Source organism: Dama dama, chromosome 33, assembly GCF_033118175.1.
Source record: "Dama dama isolate Ldn47 chromosome 33, ASM3311817v1, whole genome shotgun sequence".
NCBI lineage: Eukaryota > Metazoa > Chordata > Mammalia > Artiodactyla > Cervidae > Dama > Dama dama.
Genome location: NC_083713.1, coordinates 66,051,021 through 66,076,994, shown reverse-complemented (window position 1 = coordinate 66,076,994; position 25,974 = coordinate 66,051,021). Strand labels below are relative to the sequence as shown.

Below are 25,974 nucleotides of genomic sequence, written 5' to 3'. Positions count from 1 at the left end.
CAAACCTAATTTCTGGAAATGTCTCTGTGAAGAGTCCCACCTTCTAAGACCTTTACCCAAGGCCCAGCCATTCCTGAATTCACCCACCATTTATTAACATCTGCTAAGGCTCAGGGATTAGGAAATTTACCATGATCCAGGGCAACATGGAATTTTCTCTTGTTTGAGGAGTTCAAAATTTGCAGATTTGAGCCCATAAGCTAGAATTTTGAGCCCCTAGGTCCTTTGATTGTCAAAGAGGAGGACTGTAGTGGGTTCACCTTTTAATGATCATTCTTCAAGTAGCTCTTTTTTCTCAGAGCCTGCGCTTAGACGGTGCTGAATAAATGTTTGGTGAATCAGTGAATGTCTGGGCAGCTTTGCTGCTCACCAGGGCAGATTGCTGACATTCTTCATCATTTATTAATAGCTTCAAAAAAAAAAAATGGGGGCAGACAGTGGGGACCAACCACAGTGATGAAAGCAAGTCTGAGAAAGAGAGATGTCTCGCTTAAGGTTTCTGCCAATTGAGAAACCAGACAAAATTTCCTATTTGCACTTACTGTGTGTAAGAGCCATTCTGGCAGACAGGCACCTGCCAGACATCTCATCACGCTGCTTTACACACCTCAAGGGTGGCTGGGTGGCTGGAGAGCAGCGGTGGTACCATAGTCGGGCAGATGGGGATCAGGAGGCTGCAGCATCCAATTGCTACTGTACTTGTCACGTGTCTAACTGGCTATGAATCCAAAAGCGTGCAGACATGGGAGTCAAGCCCGGTTGGGAGGGATGAAGTTCACTGAATTTGTAGAGAAAACCCATCCTCTTTCTCTAGTGAAGTGGAAGAACCCAGTTTACCTTAGAAATAAGACACTGCACACAGGGTGTTGGGGTAGAACCAAGGTCATTTGGTCTCTGGCTTTTATATATTATTAGTTTTTGGAAGACATGATATACTCAGCAGAAACGAAGCTTTCTGAGAAATTTATGGGTCGACTTTCTATGTGCCTCAATTCTGAAGGATTAAATATCATGTTGAACTGACGGCTGCATATTTTATATATTTAGAGGACAGTGGCTGTATTGTCATTGTTTTCTTAGCTCAAGTTTGTCTTGACAGGGGAAGCAAGTGAAGTGGTGATTGAAGATTGCTTTCTGGAAGGTGAAAAACTTACATAGAAGTAGCCTATTCTTCCTAGACCTGGAGTTTTTCTCATTACTGTGTCTCTTGAAGGTCTCTTCCTCCAGGAAACCCTCATGGACTGGCTTTACGCTGGTCTGAATTGTCCAGCAGATCTTCATGTTTCATTTTAGTGCTTCATTCATCAAGTATTAGCAAAAGCCTAAAATGTGCATGGTGTCATTAAGACTTTAGAGATCAGAGTGCTGGTTCTCCTCTTTGAGGAGCTCAATATTTCTTTAGTTGAGGCCTCAAAGTCTAGAGGTGAAGACTTGTAGAAAGAATCCTAAAAATACCCTTGATGAAGAGCTGGGGAGTATTGGCTGCTTATGAAGTAAACTGGTTCTTGGCACCAGAATTTTTAATAGGGTGGTTAATTAGACATCACCCACTCCAGAGATGTCCTCTACAGTCTTGATATTCACAATATGGTCCATGGATCAGCAGTATCAACATAACCTGGGAAACTGTAAAATACAGTCTTTGACCACACTCCATACCTATTGAATTATAACTGCATTGCAAGCAAGTCTCTGTGGTTGCCACATATTAAAAGTGTGAGAAGCATCCATGTGCAACATGTGGAGGAGATTCTTTAACTCAAAAAGAATAAAAAAGGATCAACTTAGAATGACTGAACTCATCATACATTAGTAAGAACTAATTAGAGTTGTAATAAGAGCTCTATATAGTCATGACAAGTGGAAATTTGCTCTATGACATGTAGTCACAAGAAACTTCATATTATTTTGAAAAAAAAAAAAACAAAAAAAAAAAAACACCTTAAATCAGGTTCCAAAACCTTCTTTTGCAAGGTGGTAAAAATTCAGTCTCAATGAAGTTTGGAGGAAAGTTAAAGAAAGTGTTAGTCGCTCAGTCGTGTCCAACTCTTTGCAACCCCATGGACTGTAGCCTGCCAGGCTCCTCTGTCCATGGAATTCTCCTGGAAAGAATATTGGAGTGGGTTGCCATTCCATTCTCCAGGGGATCTTCCTGCCCCAGGGACTGAACCTGGGTCTCCTGCATTGCAGGCAGATTCTTTACCGTCTGAGCCATCTGCTTCCTCATGTTGTATTAAAATTCAAGGGTGCTTATGAGGTGTCCAGAAAATGGAGCTTTTGGCTCTTCCTTCAAAGTAAGTGTTTTGTTCAAAGGACTTCCTATTGTTTCTTCTTCTCTAGCATTCTTCTGCCAAGGCTGATCAGAGTGCCCGAATGGGTCAGCCAAGGGGCTGGCCTTTACATTTCCTCTCTATTCCTTTCAACGTCACCATCATGAGGGTGGAGTTATCCTTGCTTTTCGGAATTGCCCAAGGTCATCACCCATGGCAATTTGAACTGTGGTCTGACTCCAGAGTCCACATTCTACATGTCTTCTTTGGAAAAATATCTATTCATGTCCTCTGCCCTTTTAAAAATTGAATTGTTTGCCTTTTTGATGTTGAGTTGTAAGAATTCTTTGCATATTTTGGATATTACTCCTTATCAGATATATCATTTCCAAGTATCTACCCCTATTCAGTAAGTGGTCTTTTCACTTTGTTGTTAGTTTCTTTCTCTGTACAATACTTTTTAGTTAGATGTAGTCTCACTTGTTTACTTTTGTTTATATTGTCTGAAGAGACAGATTCAGAAAATATTAAGGCCAATGTCAAAGAGCATACTGCCTGTGTTTTCTTCTATAAGTTTTATGGTTTTTGGTATTACATTTAAGTCTTTAATCCATTTTGAGTTTATGTTTAGATATGGTGTGAGAAAGTAGTCTGGTTTAATTCTTTTGCATACAGTTGTCCAGGTTCAATAAAGGACAGAAGTGGTATGGACCTAACAGAAGCAGAAGATATTAAGAAGAGGTGGCAAGAATACACAGAAGAACTGTACAAAAAAGATCTTCATGACCCAGATAATCATGATGGTGTGATCACCCACCTAGAGCCAGACATCCTGGAATGTGAAGTCAAGTGGGCCTTAGAAAGCATCACTATGAACAAAGCTAGTGGAGGTGATGGAATTTCAGTTGAGCTATTTCAAATCCTGAAAGATGATGCTGTGAAAGTGCTGCACTCAATATGCCAGCAAATTTGGAAAACTCAGCAGTGGCCACAGGACTGGAAAAGGTCAGTTTTCATTCCAATCCGAAAGAAAGCTCAAACTACCACACAGTTGCACTCATCTTACACACTAGCAAAGTAATGCTCAAAATTCTCCAAGCTAGGCTTCAGCAATACATGAGCCGTGAACTTCCAGATGTTCAAGCTGGATTTAGAAAAGGCAGAGGAATCAGAGATCAAATTGCCAACATCCTATGGATCATCGAAAAAGCAAGAGATTTCCAGAAAAACATCTATTTCTGCTTTATTGTCTATGCCAAAGCCTTCGACTGTGTGGATCACAATAAGCTGGAAAATTCTGAAAGAGATGGGCATACCAGACCACCTGACCTGCCTCTTGAGAAACCTATATGTAGGTCAGGAAGCAACAGTTAGAACTGGGCATGGAACAACAGACTGGTTCCAAATAGGAAAAGGAGTATGTCAAGGCTGTATATTGTCACCCTACTTATTTAACTTATATGCAGAGTACATCATGAGAAACGCTGGGCTGGAAGAAGCACAAGCTGGAATCAAGATTGCTGGGAGAAATATCAATAACCCCAGATATGCAGATGACACCACCCTTATGGCAGAAAGTGAAGAGGAACTAAAAAGCCTCTTGATGAAAGTGAAAGAGGAGAGTGAAAAAGTTGGCTTAAAGCTCAACATTCAGAAAACTAAGATCATGGCATCTGGTCCCATCACTTCATGGGAAATAGATGGGGAAAGAGTGGGAACAGTGGCAGGCTTTATTTTTTGGGGCTCCAAAATCACTGCAGATGGTGATTGCAGCCATGAAATTAAAAGACGCTTACTCCTTGGAAGGAAAGTTATGACCAACCTAGATAGCATATTAAAAAGCAGAGACATTACTTTGCCAACAAAGGTCTGTCTGGTCAAGGCTATGGTTTTTCCAGTGGTCATGTGTGGATGTGAGAGTTGGACTGTGAAGAAAGCTGAGAGCCAAAGAATTGATGCTTTTTAAGCGTGGTGTTGGAGAAGACTCTTGAGAGTCCCTTGGACTGCAGGGAGATCCAACCAGTCCATCCTGAAGGAGATCAGTCCTGGGTGTTCATTGGAAGGACTGATGCTGAAGCTGAAACTCCAGTACTTTGGCCACGTCATGCAAAGAGTTGACTCATTGGAAAAGACCCTGATGCTGGGAGGGATTGGGGGCAGAAGGAGAAGGGGACGACAGAGGATGAGATGGCAGGATGGCATCACTGACTCGATGGGCATGAGTTTGAGTAAGCTCCCAGAGTTTGTGATGGACAGGGAGGCCTGGAGTGCTGCGGTTCATGAGGTCACAAAGAGTCGGACACGACTGAGCGACTGAACTGAACTGATGTTGAGTGCATATGTACTTGTAATTGTTATGTCTTCTTCTTGGATTGATCCTTTGATCATTATGTAGTATCCTTCTTTATCTCTTGCTACAATCTTTGCTTTAGTCTATTTTATCTGATATAAGTATTGCTACCTTGGTTCTCTTTTTGTTTCCGTTTGCATAGAATACATTTTTCCATCTCTCATTTTCAGTGTGTGTATCTTTAGATCTGGATGAGTCTTGCAGGCAGCATATATTTGAATCTTGTATTTATTTAGCCACTCTGTCTTTTGAGTGGAGCGTTTTGTCTATTCACATTTAAAATACTTATTGATAGGTCTGTACTTATTGCCATTTTGTTGATTTGAGGGAGTTGTTTTTGTAGTTCTTTTCTGTTTCTCCTTTTTTGTCTCTCTCTTCTCTTGTGCTTTGATGATTATCTTTAGGATTTTGTTCAAATTACTTTCTCTATTTTTGTGTGTATTTACCATAGATTTTTTGTTTGTGGTTACTGTGGAGTTTATATGCAGTATTCTATCTACCTATCTTTGTGATTATTTTAAGTTGCTGATCTCTTTAAGTTTGAACACATTTTAAAAAACCCTATCTTTGTATCCCTTCATGTTTACTTTTTTTGACACATATTTTACATATTTTTATTTTGTGTATCCTGTAACTACTTACTGTAGATATAGACAGTTTTACTATGTTTGTCTTTTAACATTCATATTAGTTTTATAAGTGGTTAATTTGCTACTTTTGCTCTATATTTGCCTTTACTAATGAGATTTTTTATTTCATAATTTTCATATTTCTAATTGTGAAGCTAATTAGAATTAGTTTCTAGTTCTGCTTGAGAATTCTCTTTAAAATTTCTTGTTAAACTGGTTTCATGGTGCTGAACTATTTTAGTTTTTGCTTGTCTGTAAAACTTTTGATCTCCATCAAATCTGAATGAGAGCTTTTTTTTGGTAGAATATTCTTGTTTGTAGATTTTCCCCTTTCATCATTTTAAATATATTGAGCTACTCCCTTCTGGCCTGCAAAGTTTCTGCTTAAAAGCCTATAGCTGATAGACTCTAGGAGTTCCTCTGTATATAGCGTGTTGTTTTTTCATTGCTTCTTTTATATTTTCTCTTTGGCATTTTAATTTCAGTGTATCTTCGTGTGGTCCTCCTTGGGTCGATCCTGTGAGACTCTCTGCGCTTTCTGGACTTGGTGTTTGTTTTCTTTCCCAAGTTAGGGAAGTTATTAGCTATTATGTCTTCAAATATGTTGTCTGCTCCTTTTTCTCTCTCCCTCTTCTCCTTCTGAAACCCCCTATAAGGCAAATGTTAGTAAGCTCGATGTTGTCCCAGAGATCTCTTAAACTGTCTTCATTTTTTAAAATTATTTTTTAAATATTCTATTCAACTTGAGTGATATCTGTTACTGTCTTTCAGTTCATTGATCTCTTCCTCTGTATTATCTAATGTGCTATTGATACCTCCTAGTGTTATTATTTTTTTAATCTAAGTTACTTTATTCTTCAGCTCTTTTGATTCTTTATGTTTTCTACACTCCTTGTTAAATTTGTCACTGTCTTCATACAGTCTTCCCTTGAGTTCTTTGAGTATCTTTACATTTATTACCTTGAGCTCTTTATCAGGTAAATTGCATATCTCCACTCCATTTAGTTCTTCTTCTGGTGTTTTATCTTGTTCTTTCATTTGGAAAATATTTCTTTGTTGTCTTGTTTTACCTACTTTGCTGTTTTTATTTCTGTGTACTTGATAGTTTGATTTCATTTACTGATTGGAGAGAAGTGGCCTTATGTAGGAGACGTCCTATGGGGTCCCTTAGAGCAGTCCTTTCTGATCACCAGAGCTATGTGCACTAGAGTCCCTGCTATGTGGGCAGCATGGGTCCTTCTGTTATTGTAGCCTGATTACTGTGGGTGGTCTGAGAGGTCGCCCTTGGTCTGGTTGGTTGCCAGGCCCTGCCTTGAGTGGAGGCTGCTGGCCTCTTGGTGGGTAGGAACCCTTGGGAATCCTGGAGTTAGTGCTGGCCCACTTGTGGGTGGAGCTGGGATGAAGTGACCGGCTGCAGGGGCTGGGGGTACAGAGGTAGTTTTAGTTTGCTGGTGGGCAGGGTTATGGTGGGTAGGTGGTCGTGGTCCTGGGTTGCTACTGGCCTCCTGGTAGGTAGGCCTCTTTTTGACTCTGCTTTGGCAGGGTGGTTCTGGGATGAGGTGGTTCTGGGACTTGTGTCCACCTGCTGGTGGCAAGGCTAGGGCCCAGGGGTCTTCACTCTGGTGCTTGCTCACTCACGGATGATGCTGTGTCCTAGGGTGAGTGCCAGCCCACTGGTGGGTGGTGCCAGGACCTGGCCCTCTGGCAGGTGAGGTCAGGTCAGGGAATAAATGGGGGAAAACGGGGTCCTATGGCCTCTAGCCTGCTGGTGGACGGGGCTTTGTCTTCACCCAGCTAGTTCCTTGACCTTGGGTATCCCAGGACTGGTGCTGACTGGCAGGTGGATGGGGCCAGGTTCCAGTACTAATAAACCAGGGGGGAGGATTCCAAAATGGAGCTTGCCAGCACCAGTGTCCTCATGGTAAGATGAACTTCCCCAAATGGCTGATGCTAGCGTGAATAGCCCTAAAGTGATTCCCAGCTGCCTTCAAGATAAACAAGTGGGCCTGACCCAGTCTTTGAGATTATTGCTTTTGCCCTGGGTCCTAGAGCATGTGAGATTTTATGTGTATCCTTTAAGAGTAGAGTCTCTGTTTCCCAAAGACTGTGGTTCTCCCCAGAATAAGCCTCCTGGCCTTCAAAGCCAAACATTTTGGGGGCTTGTCTTCCTATTGCAGAACCCTGGGCAGTCCAATGTGGAGCTTGGACCCCTTGATCCTTGGGAGAACCTCTGCAATTGTAATTATCCTTTTTTGTGGGTCATGTACCTGGAAGTGTGGGTCTTGACTGTATTGTTTCTCTGCTCCTCCTATCTTTCCCGTCTTATTGAGGTTCCTTCTTTATATCTTTAGTTGTAAAGGGTCTTTTCTGTTAAGTCTTCAGGCCCTTTCATCAGTAGTTGTTCTGTAAATACTTGTACTTTTGGTGTGCCCATGGGAGGAGGAGGTGAACTCAGGGTCTCCTTACTCTGCCATCTTGGCCATTCTTCTTCAGGACTTTCTTTCTCTTTGAGTCCTGCTTCCCCAAAACCATGATCAGAAACTTGCTTTCCCAGAATCCCTTGTGGCTTGGGTGTTGCATGTGACCTGGGTGTCATCACTCATCTGCCCTGGTGTGGGATTCTCATTTGGAAGAGAGTGATGGGAAGGAGCAGCAGCCATATAGAGTCTCCCTGGGGACAGGGCCATTGTGTGATAAGATCGCATTGAGAGAGAGCAACAACAGGAGAACTAAGGGTTGTGTCCTTGGCCAGGTGTTGGCAGGGCCTCTGTAGGGTCTATCCCAGACCTTGAGACAGTAGGGTCTCCAGTGGCACAATCTGGTGGGATAATCCGATGTGAATCTTGGCTGCATGCTCAGTTCTCTAGCCCTTCTAAGTATTATGTGAAAAAAACAATAGCCTGCCTTCTGGTTTAAGCTGAAATGGACATTGCTGTTTGTGCTAAGAACTCTATGTGTGCAGAGAAGAGGTAATAGAACAGTTGGACTAAAGTTGGACCCAGAGGGAAACAGTGAATAGTGACTATATTGGAAAGTTGTTGTTTAGTTGCTAGGTTGTATCTGACTCTTTTGGGAATCCATGGACTATAGCCCACCAGGCTCCTCTGTCCATGGGATTTCCCAGGCAAGCATACTGGCGTGGCTTACCATTTCCTTCTTCAGGGCATCTTCTCGACCCAGGGATTGAACCCGCATCTTGACCTTCATGGGCAGGCAGATTCTTTACCACTGAGCCACCTGGGAAGCCCAGATTGGAAAATATATTGGGTCAAATATGGAGGAGGTTGATAGCTAGTTTAAAGGATTTGGACTACATATTGGTAGCAGTGGGGAGTCATGGAAGGTGTTTGAGGAGTGGCAAGAAGGCAAGCATGAAGACTAGTGTGGCCCTGGTGTGTGGTGCAGGCGGGGGAGGTAATGTGAGGAGCACAAGTTTGGATGGTACTGGTACCATGTGACCTGACGATGGTGAATAGACAGGTTTCACCATGAACAGTCATAAGGAGTAGTTGTCAGTGCTGCTACACATCAGAATCACCTATGGATCATTCAGCAATGCCCTGCTTCATTCATACCCAGATCTTTAGGGGTGGGGTTCTGGATATCAGTATTACTTAAGGTCTGTAGCTAATTCCAGGGTGGGGCCCTGACTGACACTAGGGAAGAGGGACTTGGAAAGGCTGTCTGAATCTGGCCTTTGAGACTTTGAACTTGGTGGCTATGCCAAGGTTCTTTGACTGCAAGTCTCAAAATCTGATCCTAAGTTATTAAGAAGGAAAAAGGAAATTTCTGGAAGGATAAGGTATAGCTCTCAGATTCAAACAGAAAGCTAAAGAACCAGATTGTTCAGAGATCTAGGGGATGATGTTCGTGGACACCTGGCTTGGGCTCCACCATAGAGGGAACACATCAGCTTCAGGCATTTTCCCATCTTTGTTGTCACTACCCAGGGCTGAGACTGTTCCCGAGCTGATTGAGGTGGCCGTGGCAAAGAGGGGTGTGGTCCCCAAAGGAGATATGAAGCTGTGTCCAGGAAAATTGTGATACAGACAGGAACAGGAACAAGAGACCTCCCCTTCCCTGAAGGTTCTTATCCAGCTTGATGGTAAGTGCCATCATGTCTGAGTTTCTTTTGTTTTTAAATGTATTATTTTATTTTTGATGGTGCTGGGTCTTCATTGCTGCTCATGGGCTTTTTCTAGTTGTGGCAAGTGGGGGTTACTATTTGTTGTGGTGTGTGAGCTTCTCGTTGCCAGGGCTTCTCTTGTTGTGGAATACAGGCTCTAGGACATACAGGCTTCAGTGGTTGCAGCATCTGGGCTTCAACAGTCGTGGTACACAAGCTTAGCTGCTCCATGGCGTGTGGACTGTTCCTGGGCCAGAGATCGAACTACTGTGTCCCCTGAACTGGCAGGCGATTCCTCTCCACTGTAGTCTTCCCTGGTCGCTCAGATGGTAAAGCGTCTGCCTACAATGCGGGAGACCTGGGTTTGATCCTGGGTCAGGAAGATCCCCTGGAGAAGGAAATGGCAACCCACTCCAGTACTCTTGCCTGGAAAATTCCATGGATGGAGGAGCCTGGTAGGCTACAGTCCATGGGGTCACAAAGAGTCGGACACAACTGAGCAACTTCACTCACTGTACTACCAGGGAAGTTCATGGCTGAGTTTCTTCAAGCAGGCTTCCCCTACTCTGTTCCTGTGTGGTTTTCTTTCTGTATTCTGTTCTTTTTCTTGCCAAGTTTCCCTTGGTGATATTTCCCAGAGGTCAAGTTATCTTAGTGTGTGAGTCAGTTAGAGGGACTGTGGAGGAGGAACCAGCAGTGGAGCCACTCCCTTCTGAAATGCAGCTGTTGGGAGAAAGGCTAGTTAAGTAAAATCCACAGGATGTATTTCCTACCTGGGAGCGTGACTCATTCACTCAGGTCACTGACCAGGTTTTCCACTGTGGCTTTTCATCACCATGAAATCAGTTTCTGATTGCTCTTTGGCATGGAGGGCAAAAGTCTTCAGCCATGCCTGGGGTCCATTGTAACTCCCACTTCCTTGGGCATTTTCCAGTTGTCTTTGTATGATATTGGCCTCAAGCCAGGCCTCCTTGTTTCAGATGTAGACCCTACCTTTGATGTCAAGGATATTTACTGTGTAAAGCAGGGAATAAATGAGGTGTGTTCACTGCCTTCTGGAAGTTCAAAAAGTTATTTAAGAAAGAAAAAAACTCAGCAATTTGTGAAGGATTTTGTTTAGAAATTGGTTTGGACAGTCCTGGGTGTTCATTGGAAGGACTGATGTTGAAGCTGAAACTCCAATACTTTGGCCACCTGATGTGAAGAGTTGACTCATTTGAAAAGACCCTGATGCTGGGAAAGATTGAGGGCAGGAGGAGAAGGGGACAACAGAGGATGAGATGGTTGGATGGCATCACTGACTCAATGGATATGAGTTTGGGTAAACTCCGAGAATTGGTGATGGACAGGGAGGCCTGGTGTGCTGGGTTCATGGGGCTGTAAAGAGTTGGACACGACTGAGCGACTGAACTGAGCTGAACTTGTTGAGACACTGGTGAAGCTTTGATTTTATTTTTTGGCTGTGTTGGGTCTCAGGTGTGGCTTGTGGGATCTTTCGTGTTGTGACTTGAGGACTCTGGAGCACAGGTGCATTAGTTGTGGCACGGGTTCAGTTGCTCCTTGGCGTGTGGGATCTTAGTTCCCCAAGCAGGGATCGAACCCATGGCCCCTGCATTGCAAGGTGGATTCTTTTTTTTTTTTTTTTTAATTGAGGGGTAATTGCTTTACAGAATTTTGTGGTTTTCTGTCACACATCAATAAGAATCAGCCATAGGTACACCCATGTCCCATCCCTCCCGGACCTCCCTCCCACCTCCCTCCCCATCCCACCCTTCAGCCTGTCACAGTGTCCCTGTTTGAGTTCCCTGAGTCATACAACAAAGGAGAGAAACATAGAAATTTATAATACCATATGTAAAATAGGTAGCCAGTGGGAATTTGCTATATGACTCAAGGTCAGTTCTTAACCACTGGACAGGCAGGGAAGTCCTGAAGCTTTGATTTTTAGATCAGCTGGTTCTATCACTCGGGTGGTTACTGTTCCTCCTTCCTGCAAGTTGGGAAGCACAGAGGCTGCTTTGCAAAGCAGTTGATCATAGTCACTTTTCTTGGTGGTGATTACTGGGTGAGAGTTGCGTATGCCACTGGGCCTTACCTATGGAGCCTGACGGGAGCTGTGTGTACTGACATCAGGGGAGAGAGTGGGATGCGTGGACTTTATAGTTAGTGAATGGCTCAGAAGTAGGTAAGTACTCTGTCTTAAGTGGCGTGATGATGGTCAGAGTAGTGTATTCATTTCCTGTGGCTGCTGTGGCAGATTGCCATGAACTTGGTGGCTTAAAACAACAGAAATGTATACTCTCACAGATCTGGAGGCCCGAAGTCCATGATCAGTTTCATTGGGCCAAATATCAAGGTGACCACAGGGCTGCGCAACCTCAGGAGGCTCTGAGGGAGAACCTCTCCCTTGACTCTTGCAGTTCCTGGTGGCTGCCGATATTCCTTGGCTTGTGATCACATCACTTCTGTCTCTAAGGTCAGCATCTTTAAATCTCTCTCTTTGATGTAGCTTCACGTCGTCTTCTCTGTTGGTATCAAATCTCCCTTGCCTCCTTCTTATATGGATACATCAGATGGAATTTAGGGCCCATGCTGTTAATTCAGGATAATCTCTCCATTTCAAGATTCTTGGTTTAATCACATGTGCAAGGACCCTTTTTCCTTATAAGGCAGCAGATTCTAGGGATTAGGACCTGATTTGGAGGAGCAGGTGTTTTTGAGTGTAATATTGACTTCTTAGCCAATGTAGCTATATTTGCTACATAGCAAAGGGATGCCAGGAAGTATAAATGGAATGTGGTATGTGAGCATAGTCTCCTGACCTTCCAAGATATGCTGTGAAACAGTACAGAAGGCAAAGGTTCCAATCCCCCTTCCATCAAGTACATGTGTTCGTGAGACCGCAGACAGATTTGCAGCTCAGAATGTCTGTTTCGTCATCTCTGGACGAAAGCATTGGACATACTTTGACCACAAAGGATGTTTTGAACTTCAATGGAAAGTACATGGAGGCCTCCATGCAGTGTCTGGCATGAAGCAGATCCTCATAAAAAGGTGGCCTTGTCATGTTACAGAATTCTGGTTGAGGACTCGAGAGACTTGTGTTCTCATCCTTGCTGGGCCACTGACTTGGATCATCTTGAGCCAATGAACTTCCTCTGTTACCTACACAAAGGGTGTGAACTTGAGGAATTATCTCAAAAGTCTTCATAGGAGTAACACAAACAATGGTTCAGGTCTTGAACACTCCATGAAGTTGAGTGTCTGTGAATTCTCCATCTTTCTACTGTAGAGATGCATGGACATTTGTATTTCCTTGCCATTGCCAGATGCTGTATAAGAATACTTTAAGTTGCTTTTCATAGAGTAAAAGTAGGAGCCCAAGAGAGATGATCCTTACTAGTTTTGAGAAGCCCACATTGTTTGCAGGTACTTTAGTGGTGGCTCAGTGGTAAAGAATCCACTTGCCAATGCAGGAGATACAGGTTCAATCTCTAGATGGGAAGATTCCCTAGAGAAGGAAATGGCAACCCACTCCAGTATTCTTGCTGGGATAAGCCCATGGACAGAGGAGCCTGATGGGGCTATGGTCCATGGGGTCACAAAGAGTTGGCCGTGACTTAGGAATTAAACAGCAGCAACCTTGTGTACTCATTCTTGATGGAGAGGTTTAGACCCAAAAGCTCTCTGAAGTCTCCATCCCTCCAAAACTGTTGGCTTTGGCTATTTGTTTTTAGTTTTTTTTTTATAATGTTAAAATTAGTAAGTTTAATTAAAAATTTTTATATTAGTAAAATATATTAGTATTTTAAAGTTACTTTCCATTTACAGTTATTAGAAAATATTAGCTATATTTATCATGCTATACAGACATCTCTGAGCCTATCTTACCTCTAGTAGTTTGTACCTTTGACCTTTATTTTGTGAAAAGTTACTGGATGAGCAAGAACAGCTCCAAGTCCTGGCAGCCCACTCTGGGCAGGAGCTTTTGATAAATGGACACTTTGATGTTTTCTTTGCGTACCTGTAAGGCCAGGGCATATATGGAAATCGATATATCAAAATGAATTTTGGGAAAAGTGTCATCAAGCTGAGCTTTACTTCCAACAAAACAAAAAGCTCTGCCACCAAGTGGGGGAAAGATGACTTTCACTGTGAAATAAACAAAGTTGATGGCTTAGACATCACTCAAGTGGATCTGAGATGCAGGTGCCATGGTAACTGATCGTTTCCAGAATCCATATTCCTGGTACCCATTAAAACTTGCAGTGCTGAAGTCATTTTCTCTCCATTTGACCCATTTTAATAATAAGAAGATGAACATTAAAATGACATTGTGAATTTATATTGCGCTTGTCTGAAACATGCTCTAAGCACCTTACAGACAGTGTCTCATCAGTCCTCATCACCAAGCTGCGAGATACTGGTAACAGGTAATATTTGTAATTGTATTCAGCTTAGTGAAGTGCCCCCAGGCTGGAAGGGACTTCAATGATGTGGGAGAGTGCAGCCCTGTAGGTAGAGAAGATGTGGAGAGCCACCCCTCTCGCTTTCCGAGGTCCTCCAACACTCTTGGGTCCTCCCATCACACACAGTGCCTGCATCTCTCTTCCCAGACTCATCCTCAGGAGCATCCAAGTACCACAGAGCTTTTCAAACTGGGGTCAAGACTTATTCGTGATCAAAAAGCCAATTTAGTGGCTCACGACCAGCATTTTTATTAATGAAGAAACCAAAATGCATTTCACATTCTGAGGTAAGTTTGGATAAATATTTTTCAGTGAAACTTTTGCTTGCTGTGTCTATGAGTGTCTGTGTACATGAGTGTGTATTTTTTTGTAACATAAAAGCTCAAACATCTCAGTCTTCCTGGTGGCTCAGTGGTTAAAAAAAAGAAAGAAAGAAATCCGTCTGCCAATGCAGGAGACACAGGTTTGATCCCTGCCCTACGGTAACACAGCAATTGAATGGTAGACATGGATTTGACTCCAGGCAGATCAACTCCAGAGCTTGTGGTATTACCATTTATTTGAACTTAAAAAAAAAAAAATTATTTATTTTTGGGTGTGCTGGGTCTTTGTTGCTGCTCAGGCATTTTCTCTAGTTGTGATAAGTGGTGGCCACTCTCTAGTTCTGGCGTCCGGGCTTCACATTGTCATGGCTTCTCTTGTGGCGGACCATGGGCTCTAGGCACACAGTCTTCAGCTGTTGCAATTCCTGGGCGCCAGAACACCACTTCAGTAGTTGTGCACAGGTTTAATTGCTCCATGGCATGTGAGATCTTCCTAGGGCAGTGAGAGGGGTGGTTCCTGGCTCTGCAACCACACTGTCACTTCCTGGGGTGATTGTTGTGTGTCTGGGCCTGTGGATGAGGGTGAGCCGAGGCTGCCTCACTCTCCCCTCCCTACCTGCACTGTGACACTCTTCGATATCTCTCAGCCTGGCTGCCTGGGCTTCCCTCCATGTACAACCCGGGTACTTACTGAGCAGACATTCAGTGCTGGGTCCAGAGTGATCAGACTTAGTCTGTGAGGACTACAGGGAAGCCTAAGGCCTGGCATTTAACGTCAACGAAATCACAAGCCCGCTAGGAAGAAAGGCAGACAGATGAAAGGAGAACCGGGGTGGCTGAGTGATGTAAGGAGCTAGACAGCCTTAGAGTCATGTCCTTTTTTTCTTTTTTTCCATTTATTTTTATTAGTTGGAGGCTAATTACTTGAAATATTGTAGTGGTTTTTGCCATACATTGACATGAATCAGCCATGGATTTACACGTGTTCCCCATCCTGATCCCCCCTCCCACCTCCCTCCCCACCCCATCCCTTTGGGTCATCCCAGTGCACCAGCCCTAAGCACTTGTCTCATGTATCCAACCTGGGCTGGCGATCTGTTTCACACTTGATAATATACATGTTTCGATGCTGTTTTCTCAGATCATCCCACCCTCGCCTTCTCCCAGAGTCCAAAAGTCTGTTCTATATATCTGTGTCTCTTTTTCTGTCCTGCATATAGGATTATCGTTACCATCTTTCTAAATTCCATATATATATATACGTTAGTATACTGTATTGGTGTTTATCTTTCTGGCTTACTTCACTCTATATAATGGGCTCCAGTTTTATCCATCTCATTAGAACTGATTCAAATGTATTCTTTTTAATGGCTGAGTAATATTCCATTGTGTATATGTACCATAGCTTTCTTATCCATTCGTCTGCTGATGGGCATCTAGATTGCTTCCATGTCCTGGCTATTATAAACAGTGCTTCGATGAACATTGGGGTGCACGTGTCTCTTTCAATTCTGGTTTCCTCGATGTGTATGCCCAGGAGTGGGACTGTTGGGTCATATGGCAGTTCTATTTCCAGTTTTTTAAGGAATCTCCACCCTGTTCCCCATAGTGGCTATTGCATTCCCACCAACAGTGTAAGAGGGTTCCCTTTTCTCCACACCCTCTCCAGCATTTATTGCCTGTAGACTTTTGGATAGCAGCCATCCTGACTGGCGTGTAGTGGTACCTCACTGAGGTTTTGATTTGCATTTCTCTGATAGTGAGTGATGTTGAGCATCTTTCCATGTGCTTGTTGGCCCTCTGATTTGCCTCTTCTTGGTGCTGTGATTTTGGACAACACACTTGGCCCTCTTAGAGCCTTTCTTTTCTGACTGCAATTAAAGCTCGAGTGAGATAATGATGGTGGAAGTGTTTGTTGGAACATGAAGTGTAGGAGGAGGTGAGTAGCTATGGTCATAAGCAGTATTGCCATACATTGAGAGCCTGGTGTACCAGAGGGTGTGGGAGGTTCAAGGAAGGGATAGGTGTGCCTCAGGAGTCAGGGAAGACTTCCTGGAGGAGGCAGCATTGGACTTCAGTCTGAAGGGGCACTGTCAGTTCCTGGCTGGAAAGATCATGGTTTCATTCAAGGGGTAGAGACAGAGAGACACAGGATACAATATGCCAGTTGTGTAGAATCCATGCTTATGTATAATCAAGTCATAGTTCTGACTCAAACAGCACGATCTTGAGCCACCTTTCGTGAATTTCACATGTCCTGTTGGTGCGAGGTCACCAGCAGACAACCACTTAATTTGCTTAGGCCAAGGTTCAGCAGACCACACACAGGCCAGGCCTGTTTCTGTATGGCATGTGGTACCTGTGATGGAAGAGTGGTTTTCACTTTATTAAAGACTTGCAGGAAAAAAGTAAAGAATATGTGACAGTGACTATGTAGCCTAAAATATTTACTCTCTGGCCCTTTAAAGAAAACATTTGCCAGAGGCTTCCCTGGTAGTCCGGTGGTTAAGACTTTGGATGCAGGGGCATGAGTTCAATCCTTGGATGGGGACCTAAGATCCTACATGCCATGTGGCGTGGCCAAAAGATTAAAAAGAAAGAAAGGCAAAAAATGGCAGTCTATGTGTTATGCCCTGAAGTGGGTGATCACTGTTCTGTGTTGAAGGCCTTCGTTGGTTCTGACTCACCCTTGAGTCACTGTCCCTGACTTTCTGTCCTGTCTCAAGAGCAGTCGGTGTCAACACCCTTGAGGGAGGGTAAACATACAGCACTTGCTCATTTCCTCACTGTGTGGCTGTTAGGAATCCCTTGCTTCCTCCTCATGGCACATTTCTGTGTAGCTCTGAGCATGTACTGTGTTTTTTTGACATGAGGCCCATCAGTGATTAGAGCCAAATGCCCAAATGCTGGGCTCTTGCCTTGGTGCTGTTGATAATAACATTTATAAGAATATTCCCCTGTGATGTAGATTTCCATTTTTCCCAACGTAAATAGCATGGGAGACCAAATGTGATTTCTCTTCGTGCTCCCTGCTGCCATTTGTAGTGAGCTGCCAGGTGAAATTTGATCAAAATAAGCAGTTAAACTGAGAAAATTGCAGTGTAGTTAAGGCCATCATTTCTTTTAAAAATCAAGAGAAAAACCAAAGGTGAGTGGCTACATTTTAAGTAATAGTATCTTGATGACAAGCTAACATACAGCTCAAAATCAAGGTACTGTAGGTAGAAATCACCTTTTTCAGACATTGCCGAGGCAATATGCCAAGAGACTGCTGGCAAATGGCTTTGGAGAAGGACAGATTACTTTAACAGCTCTGTTGGAAATACAGCCATGTCCTGTGCGGGAGACTCTGACATGGCTCCACTTAACGCGGTGGGTCTTGAACTGCAGGGAAACTAGATGCTTTTGGATAGGTTTGAGACAGTCCTTGACCTTTTTCCCTAAAGCAGAATTCTACCACTTACAAATAGGACAGAAAGTTGAAGGGAGATCCAATGGAATGCCTTCTAGAAAAATGGTAGTTTGGGAAAAACACTCATTTGCTTCCGATGATTGCTTGGGGGCTCATTCCTGAAGTGGTTCTGTTCTGATATAGTCTTGGCTGGCTCTGAAGAGAGAAGTGGTTTTTCTTCTAAATCCTAGGGCTGTAGAACTTTCATCCATTGTCCTGAGTCTTCAACCAGATCTCATGACACACAGCCTAGACACTGGAGGTAGCCAGGCTAAGTTTCGTTTGCTTGGCTAGATGTTTGTTTTTTAGAAGTGTGAGTACCACTGGAATAACCTAGTCACTCTCCGGTTTGCCGCGGGAGTCCCACCAGGCTATTTTCACACCTTTGTCTACGAAGGAGGTGGAGTTCAAGATGCACCATCAGGGCTTGTGGGCTGCCGCCAAGCATAGCGCCTGCTTACCCACTTCCTACCCCATCATTTTGTGACTGCAGAACTCATGTGGACAGTGGGCGACACACGCCCCTCACCCCCTTCCTGAAGCGCAGCCCTGCTTCTAGAGAAACCTCTCCCAGTGCTGCTGTGATGACCATGGGTCACAGATCCCAGTCATCTCTCCAGGACCGCTGGACGAGTGACAGATGTCTGACAGTGGTTAACTGCCGTGAATATTGTGGCAGAAAGTTCTGAGAAATCCCTTCCCCTGCGCCCCGTAGCATCCTGAGCTGTGGATCTTGGCTAGGCTAGACCAAGTGGGACCAAGGGCAGAGCCTGGGCTCTGGAGGTGGGCTGCTGGCTGCCAGCCTTTGTTCGCTCCTTCCTGGGGGTGTGAACTGAGGCCTGTATAGCTTCTTTGGGGCGGGGCCTGGTGAGCTGAGGGACTAGCCGCTGGAGATGCCCTTGTAGTTTAATTCGAGTTCCAGGAATGGGCAGGTAAATGCCAGCCCTGTGCTTCGATTAATGACTTGATGAATGCAAGAAAAAAAAAATCTACCAGTTAACAGAGTTTAATAACCACTGACGTCAGGGTTGATGGGAACGAAGGAATTCATGCAGCTAAAGCACTTTCAACCATATTCTGCTTTGAGACATTTTCCAGTTACTGGGATTTAAAAAAAATTAATGGTAGTATTGTCATTTAAAAAAAAAATAAACTAAAGTGGCTCAGTGGCAGCTGGTACCAGGATGGAGATGAGAGACACAGGTGCCTGAGGAGGGCAGACTTTAGGCAACTCCGGGGAGTGGGAACATTCCAGAATGATGTTCCATCTGGCTTACCATCCTCTGTCCTCCTGAGGGACACTCTGTTCCCTGCTTTTGTCTATGTGAGTGAAGGCCTAAGCAAACAGAAATGACTATTTAAATCAAAAGCCCAGACAGGCTCAACTAGAACTCGTAAGAAGTCTTCCCTGAGTGACTTCATTCCTTGATTCTTTCTAAAAATAAATATGTTGGTCCTTGCTAGCCTCTCTTCCTGGCCCAAAGTGATGGGTGATACCCCCACCTCTGTCTTCCCTGGAAGCTGCTGGAATAGGAAATGAGACATGAATAAGTTACTGGGAGGCAAATCTCCGTGGGATATGGTCGTTGGGGCAGGTCAGAACATCAACAAATGTGTTGCATTCCAAAAGTGAGTTTACAAACTCTTGGTTTTGAAACTGAATTCATTTTCCAGCAGTGTTTCTTTTTGTGCTCGCATGCATTTTTTTCAGATAACAAATATTTATTGAGTGCCTACCATAGAAGGAACTGAGACAATTGGGAAGAATAAACCAACTTTCCTTCAAGTTGGGGAGACATCTGTACTTAACAAACCCATGCAATGAAATAGTGGGCTTGGTGCTAAATTTTGCAGGGGTTATGTAGGGGTAAAGAATGGAATAATTAATACACCTGAATTACTTCTTTTTCTCCCTCTTCTCCATTAGCTCCAAGCTCCCATTTCCTATTGTGCTGCACATTAGGAGGAAAGCAACTTGTTTAAATTTACATGAGACTAGGTCTGATGGGAGCAAGGGGTTGTCAATAACTTTCTGAAAGGAAATTTTCTGTCTTAAGGTTCAGATTCTCCAATTTCTGGCCCTACAGGGAGACTCCTCAGCAGAGGAACATCTTACGATATACTCAACTCAGGCTGAGGAATTTCACCTGTTTCTTAAGCTTCTTATTATGTCTTCTTCCCTAGCACACCCACTCTCAGGTTTTTCTTTTTCATGGTGGAAATATCTTTGACTTGGAGACCAGGTTCTAAAGTTAGTATAAAGGCAAAAAGTCTGTGTAATCATAACTGCCCTTGAAAGTCAGAAAGACACCACATTGGAGACCAAATGAGCCTTTCAGCAAAGTCCACCCCAGCTACTTTTCCCTTCTGTGTTGGAACAGATCATGGGATTGTTCAGTTGGAAAGCAGGTAAAATAGATGGGCAGAAGAAATAGAAAAATATAAATCTTGAAACACAAACAGTGCACCTAGAGTGGTGATGAGTCAGGCTGTCTAAGGCATGGCTGGGGCTTCTAGAGACAAGTGGAGAGTCCTGGGTCCCGTCTCAGGCTCACTCCATGCCTCAGTGGGATGGAGGTACTACAGTGTGGTCCTTAGGTCTGGGGACCTAAGGAGGGGCTCCAGCCATGGGTCTCTGCTTTAGAAGACCCTGCAACTCACACATAAACTCAATAAACCTGTAGACACCCTGCCACTGGGAATCTGGTTCATGACCCACCACTTGAAACATCCACTCTCTTGTTTATATCAACACTGCTCAGGCCCAGAGAATTGTTACCACCCCCCGCCCCCCCCACCCCCATCTCCCATGCTGTATCCTTGAAATAAAAGGTGCTTGCATCTGATTGCTAGGAAGGTTTATGGGTTACACTGCTGCAAAGGACAGAGTTAGACTCTGCTTTGAAGGGCAAGAAGATGTGAGTGGCAGAAGTGCTTAGGTAAGAGGAAAAAACAAATTAATTATCTTGTCAAATTCTTCCTCTCAGATGGTAGAGATGCCATAGATTCTTGTATAATGAATCCTGTTTTCCCCAGTGGTGCTGAGCACTGATTTTCTTGCTTCTCTTTTTGTTCCAATTTGTGATTCCAGAGATTCTCATGGAATTCCAGCAGTTGCATATGGTGACTAAAGAATCATTTTCAGTATTAAACATTTCATGTCACTCTGAACTCTGAATAGTGTCAGGTGATAATTGACTCTTTTTTTTCATCTTTGAAAATGATGATAGCTTTATTTTAATGTTTAGTTTGTTCATGTTTGAAAGAATAAATGCAAATATGCAGTGTATTTGGAAAACTCTAGAAAGTTAAAAAAAATACATAACAAGTAGAAAATCTCACAGTCACAGACTCAAATGTGTTTATAAGAATACACCATTCTTGATTTCTCTACCACTGAAATGTAATTAGCTTTTAACTTGCATTTCAAAAACCTAGTCTTAAATATAAAATATCTTTAGGATCTCTGATTTCACACCCAGTCCTTTATGAATCTCCTCACTCAACTCATCCTTCTTCCAAATTATAATTTCCTTTGGGTTTGAGTGTCAGCCCTTTATTCTTACCGCCCTCCACTGAGGTGTATATCACTTGTCTAGATTGGTCTTAGGTACCAGCTTATCTTCATTCAGGGCCAGTGTGCTTACATGTGTAACGCCTTTGATATGGGCAATGCTAGGTAATGGTTGGGAGGTAGGATGAGTGGGGAATGGAAGCCTGGCAGTAATCTCAGACTGATCAAACCCTCTTTACAGCTGTACAGGCAAGTTGAGTTGCTGAGACTCAGTCAAGTTCAGTCGCTTCAGTCTTTGGCTGTCCCATCTGCATCTTATTACTCAGTTCCTTTTCCCTGTACTGTGAAAACACCCTGGCAGACATACTATTCCTCAGTTCTTAGTCACTTTCCTTGCTCCATTCCATTTAGTTCAGTCGCTCAGTCGTGTCTGACTCTTTGCGACCCCGTGGACTGCAGCACGCTAGGCTTCCCTGTCTATCACCAAACCTGGAGCCTGCTCAACTCATGTGCATCTAGTCAGTGATGCCATCAACCCATCTTATCCTCTGTCATCCCCTTCACCTCTCACCTTCAATCTTTCCCAGCATCAGGATCTTTTCCAATGAGTCAGTTCTTCATATCAGGTGGCCCAAGTATTGGAGTTTCAGCTTCAGCTTCACTCCTTCCAATGAAATCAGGACTGATTTCCTTTAGGATTGACTGGTTGGGTCTCCTTGCAGTCCAGTGGACTCTCAAGAGTCTACTCCAACACCACAGTTCAAAAGCATCAGTTCGTTGGTGCTCAGCTTTCTTTATAGTCCAACTCTCACATCCATACATGACTACTGGAAAAACTGTGACTTTGACTAGGCGGACCTTGGTCAGCAAAGTGATGTCTCTGCTTTTTAATATGCTGTCTAGGTTGGTCACAGCTTTTCTTCAAAGGAGCAGATGTCTTTTAATTTCATGGCTGCAGTCACCATCTGTAGTGATTTTGGAGCCCCCCAAAATAAAGTTTCTCACTGTTTCCATTGTTTCCCCCATCTATTTGTCATGAAATGATGGAACTGGATGCCATGATCTTAGTTTTTTGAATATTGAGTTTTAAGCTGATTTTTTCACTCTCCTCTTTCACTTTCATCAAGAGGCTCTTTAGTTTCTCTTCACTTTCTGCCATAAGGGTGGTGGTATCTGCGAATCTGAGGTTATTGATATTTCTCCTGGCAACTCAGCATTTCGCATGATCTACTCTGCATATAAGTTAAGTAAGCAGGGTGACAATATATATACAACCTTGACGTATTCCTTTCCCAATTTGAAACCAGTCTGTTGTTCCATGTCTGGTTATAACTGTTGCTTCTTGACCTGCATACAGGTTTCTCAGGAGGCAGGTCAGGTGGTCTGGTATTCCCATCTCTTGAAGAATTTTCCACAATTTCTTGTGATCCACACAGTCAAAGGCTTTGGTGTAGTCAGTAAAGCAGAACTAGATGTTTTTCTGGAACTGTCTTGCTTTTTTGATGATCCAACTGATGTTGGAAGTTTGATCTCTGGTTCTTCTGCCTTTTCTAAATCTAGCTTGAACATCTGGAAGTTCACAGTTCATGTAATGTTGAAGCCTGGCTTGGAGAATTTTGAGCATTACTTTGCTGCCGTGTGAGACGAATGGAATCGTGTGGTAGTTGAACATTCTTTGGCTTTGACTTTCTTTGGGATTGGAATGAAAGCTGACCTTTTCCAACCTGTGGCCACTGCTGAGTTTTCCAAATTTGCTAGCATGTTGAGTGCAGCACTTTAACAGCATCATCTTATAGGATTTGAAATAGCTCAACTGGAATTCCATCACCTCTGCTAGCTTTGTTTGTAGTGATGCTTCCTAAGGTCCACTTGACTTTGCGTTCCAGGATGTCTGGCTCTAGGTGAGTGATCACACCATCATGGTTATCTGTGTCGTGAAGATCTTTTTTGTATAGTTCTTCTGTGTATTCTTGCCACCTCTTCTTAATATCTTCTGCTTCTGTTAGGTCCATACCATTTCTGTCCTTTATTGTGCCCACCTTTGCATGAAATGTTCCCTCAGTATCTCTAAATTTCTCGGAGAGATCTCTAGTCTTTCTCATTCTATTGTTTTCCTCTATTTCTTTGCACTGATCACTGAGGAAGGCTTTCTTATTTCTCCTTGCTATTCTTTGCATTCAAATGGGTATATCTTTCAGTTTCTCCTTTGCCTTTACCTTCACTTCTTTTCTCAGCTATTTGTGAGGCCTCCTCAAACAACCATTTTGCCTTTTTTCATTTCTTTTTCTTGGGGATGTTCTTGATCCCTGTCTCCTGTACAATGTTATGAACCTCCATCCATAGTTCATCAGGCACTCTGTCTATCAGATCCAATCCCTTGAATCTGTTTGTCACTTCCAGTGTATAATCATAAGGGATTTGACTTAGGTCATACCTGAATGGTCTAGTGGTTTTCCCAACTTTCTTCAACTTAAGTCTGAATTTTGCAATAAGGAGTTCATGATCTGAGCCACAGTCAGTTCCCGGTCTTGTTTTTGCTGACTGTATAGAGCTTCTCCCTCTTTGTCTGCAAGGAATATAATCAATCTGATTTTGGTATTGACCATCTGGTGATGTCCATGTGTAGAGTAATCTCTTGTGTTGTTGGAAGAGGATGTTTGCTACGACCAGTGCATTCTCTTGGCAAAACTCTGTTAGACTTTGCCCTGCTTTGTTTTGTGCTCCAAAGGCAAATTTGCCTGTTACTCCAGGTATCTCTTGACTTCCTACTTTTGCATTCCAGTCCCCTATGATAAAAAGGACATCTTTTTTGGTTGTTGGTTCTAGAAGATCTTGTAGTTCTTCATAGAACCATTCAACTTCAGTTTCTTTGGCATTACTGGTTGGGGCATAGACTTGGATTACTGTGATATTGAATGGTTTGCCTTGGAAACGAACAGAGATCATTCAGTTGTTTTTGAGATTGCACCTAAGTACTGCATTTCAGACTCTTTTGTTGACTATGATGGCTACTCCATTTCTTCTAAGGGATTCTTGCCCACAGTAGTAGATATAATGGACATCTAAATTAAAGATGCTCCATTAGACACATAGAAACTTTTTATATTACCTACACATAACCTTGGAGGCCATGGGAGATTTATGTAGAAGTGGTAATGTGTGAAATTCCTCTCTTCCTAAACATGTTACACTGCCAGATAATGGATGCTTCACATCAGCAACTGGAAAGGCATGTGAAAGTCGTTCAGTCGCATCCAATTTTTTGCAACCCCGTGGACTCTACAGTCCATGGAATTCTTCAGGCCAGGGAGTGGTAGTCATCCTCTTCTCCAGGGGATCTTCCCAACCCAAGGATCGAACCCAGGTCTCCCACATTGCAGGCAAATTCTTTACCAGCTGAGCCACCAGGGAAGCCCAGACATACTGGAGTGGGTAGCTTATCACTTCTCCAGCGGATCTTCCCGACCTAGGAATTGAACTGGGGTCTCCTGCATTGCAGGTGGATTCTATACCAACTGAGCTATCAGGATAGCACTGGAAAGGCATGATCTGCTATAATTAGGAATTGTCTTATTTTTAAATATTTAATTGGATTGAATTTAGATGAAAAAATATAAGTTAAAACCAGTTTTATTTAAATAACCCTGATTTAAATTGTTGGTACATTTTCAATATCATTACCATTTTCTTGCCTTTTAATTTTAGTAGAAAATTTGAATTTTTGTCATTTAAAGTTTTGATGGAAAGTATATTCTAGTTTTATTCACTGACTACAATCACATTTTATTTTTAATCATTTAGAAACTGTTGTCAGTGGAATACACATCATTTTGAAAACTTGACTTCTATCAAGGTAATTAGCTCTTTTGCCAAAGTGAAGGGAAGCTAAATAAATTTTATGAAACAAATATATAATAATTTATGAATTATTTATGCTTTTATTGTATCATTCATCATTTTTGGTGTATTAACAGAACACACAGATTTGTAATGGTGAGCAAATTTGTTCATCTTTGATTTTGTGCAACTTTTGGTCATATAAAAAGCATAATTTAAAACATTTTAATATTTTGTCATTATGAAGGTGTATTTATAAGGATGGAGGATAGAATACATTTTATTGAATACTTTGTCAGCTTGATCTGAAACTTTTAAACATTTATATGTGCCTTCATCTGTGCTGTGACACTGACACCGAGTCAGAATCACCCAAACTGTTCAATTGTCCTGTAGTCTCAGTAGCACGTAGTTGAATTCTGTTAGTTACTAGGACATACGGTTATGAGATTCCATCAGATTAGGTGTCAGAACCCCCACTTGCTGGTTTCTGGATTATATCCACTTGTGGAATTCAGAGAGAGGGTATTTTGCAGAAGTTTTTGAAAACTTGTTAGGCTTGGTAATTGCTTCAAAGCTCACTATTGACGAAATGCCCAGACTTATCAGGCCACTGGGCTGTGAAGGAGGAGAGAATGGCTTAACATCCCCAGTTTCTTTTGGCTTTGCTGTAATTTAGTTGAGAATAGCAGAGGCCCTTCCAGATTAGAATAACTGAGAACATCGTCAAGGACCTAGTGAACAAATGTTGAGTCAGTCCTTATTAAAGGGGGAAAAAAAACCAAAAACTTTGAGTAGGTGATATCATATCCCATTTCCCTTGAACCAGGTGGTACACACAGCTCTCCTGTCCATCTTGAAACTCTAGCAACCCTGCGCCCCCTGTCCCCCTTTTAAAATCTTTCTAAAAATTGAAGTATAGTTGATTTACAGTGGTGTGTTAATTTCATGTGTGCCACAAAGTGATTCAGTTATACATATGTATTTTTTTTCAGATGCTTTTCC

General features: G+C 42.9%; 1 protein-coding gene and 1 long non-coding RNA gene across 3 annotated transcripts in view; both read left to right on the top strand.

The window, feature by feature from the left end:
- GPR39 (G protein-coupled receptor 39) overlaps window positions 1-25,974 on the top strand; it is a 249,454-nt gene that overhangs the window by 12,229 nt on the left and 211,251 nt on the right. The window lies entirely within an intron of this gene.
- LOC133051303 (uncharacterized) overlaps window positions 8,906-25,974 on the top strand; it is a 196,118-nt gene continuing 179,049 nt past the window's right edge. The window contains exons 1-3 of the long non-coding RNA XR_009691811.1: window positions 8,906-9,051; window positions 9,200-9,354; window positions 13,992-14,131. This is a non-coding gene — a long non-coding RNA (uncharacterized LOC133051303). The remainder of the gene's footprint in view (window positions 9,052-9,199; window positions 9,355-13,991; window positions 14,132-25,974) is intronic.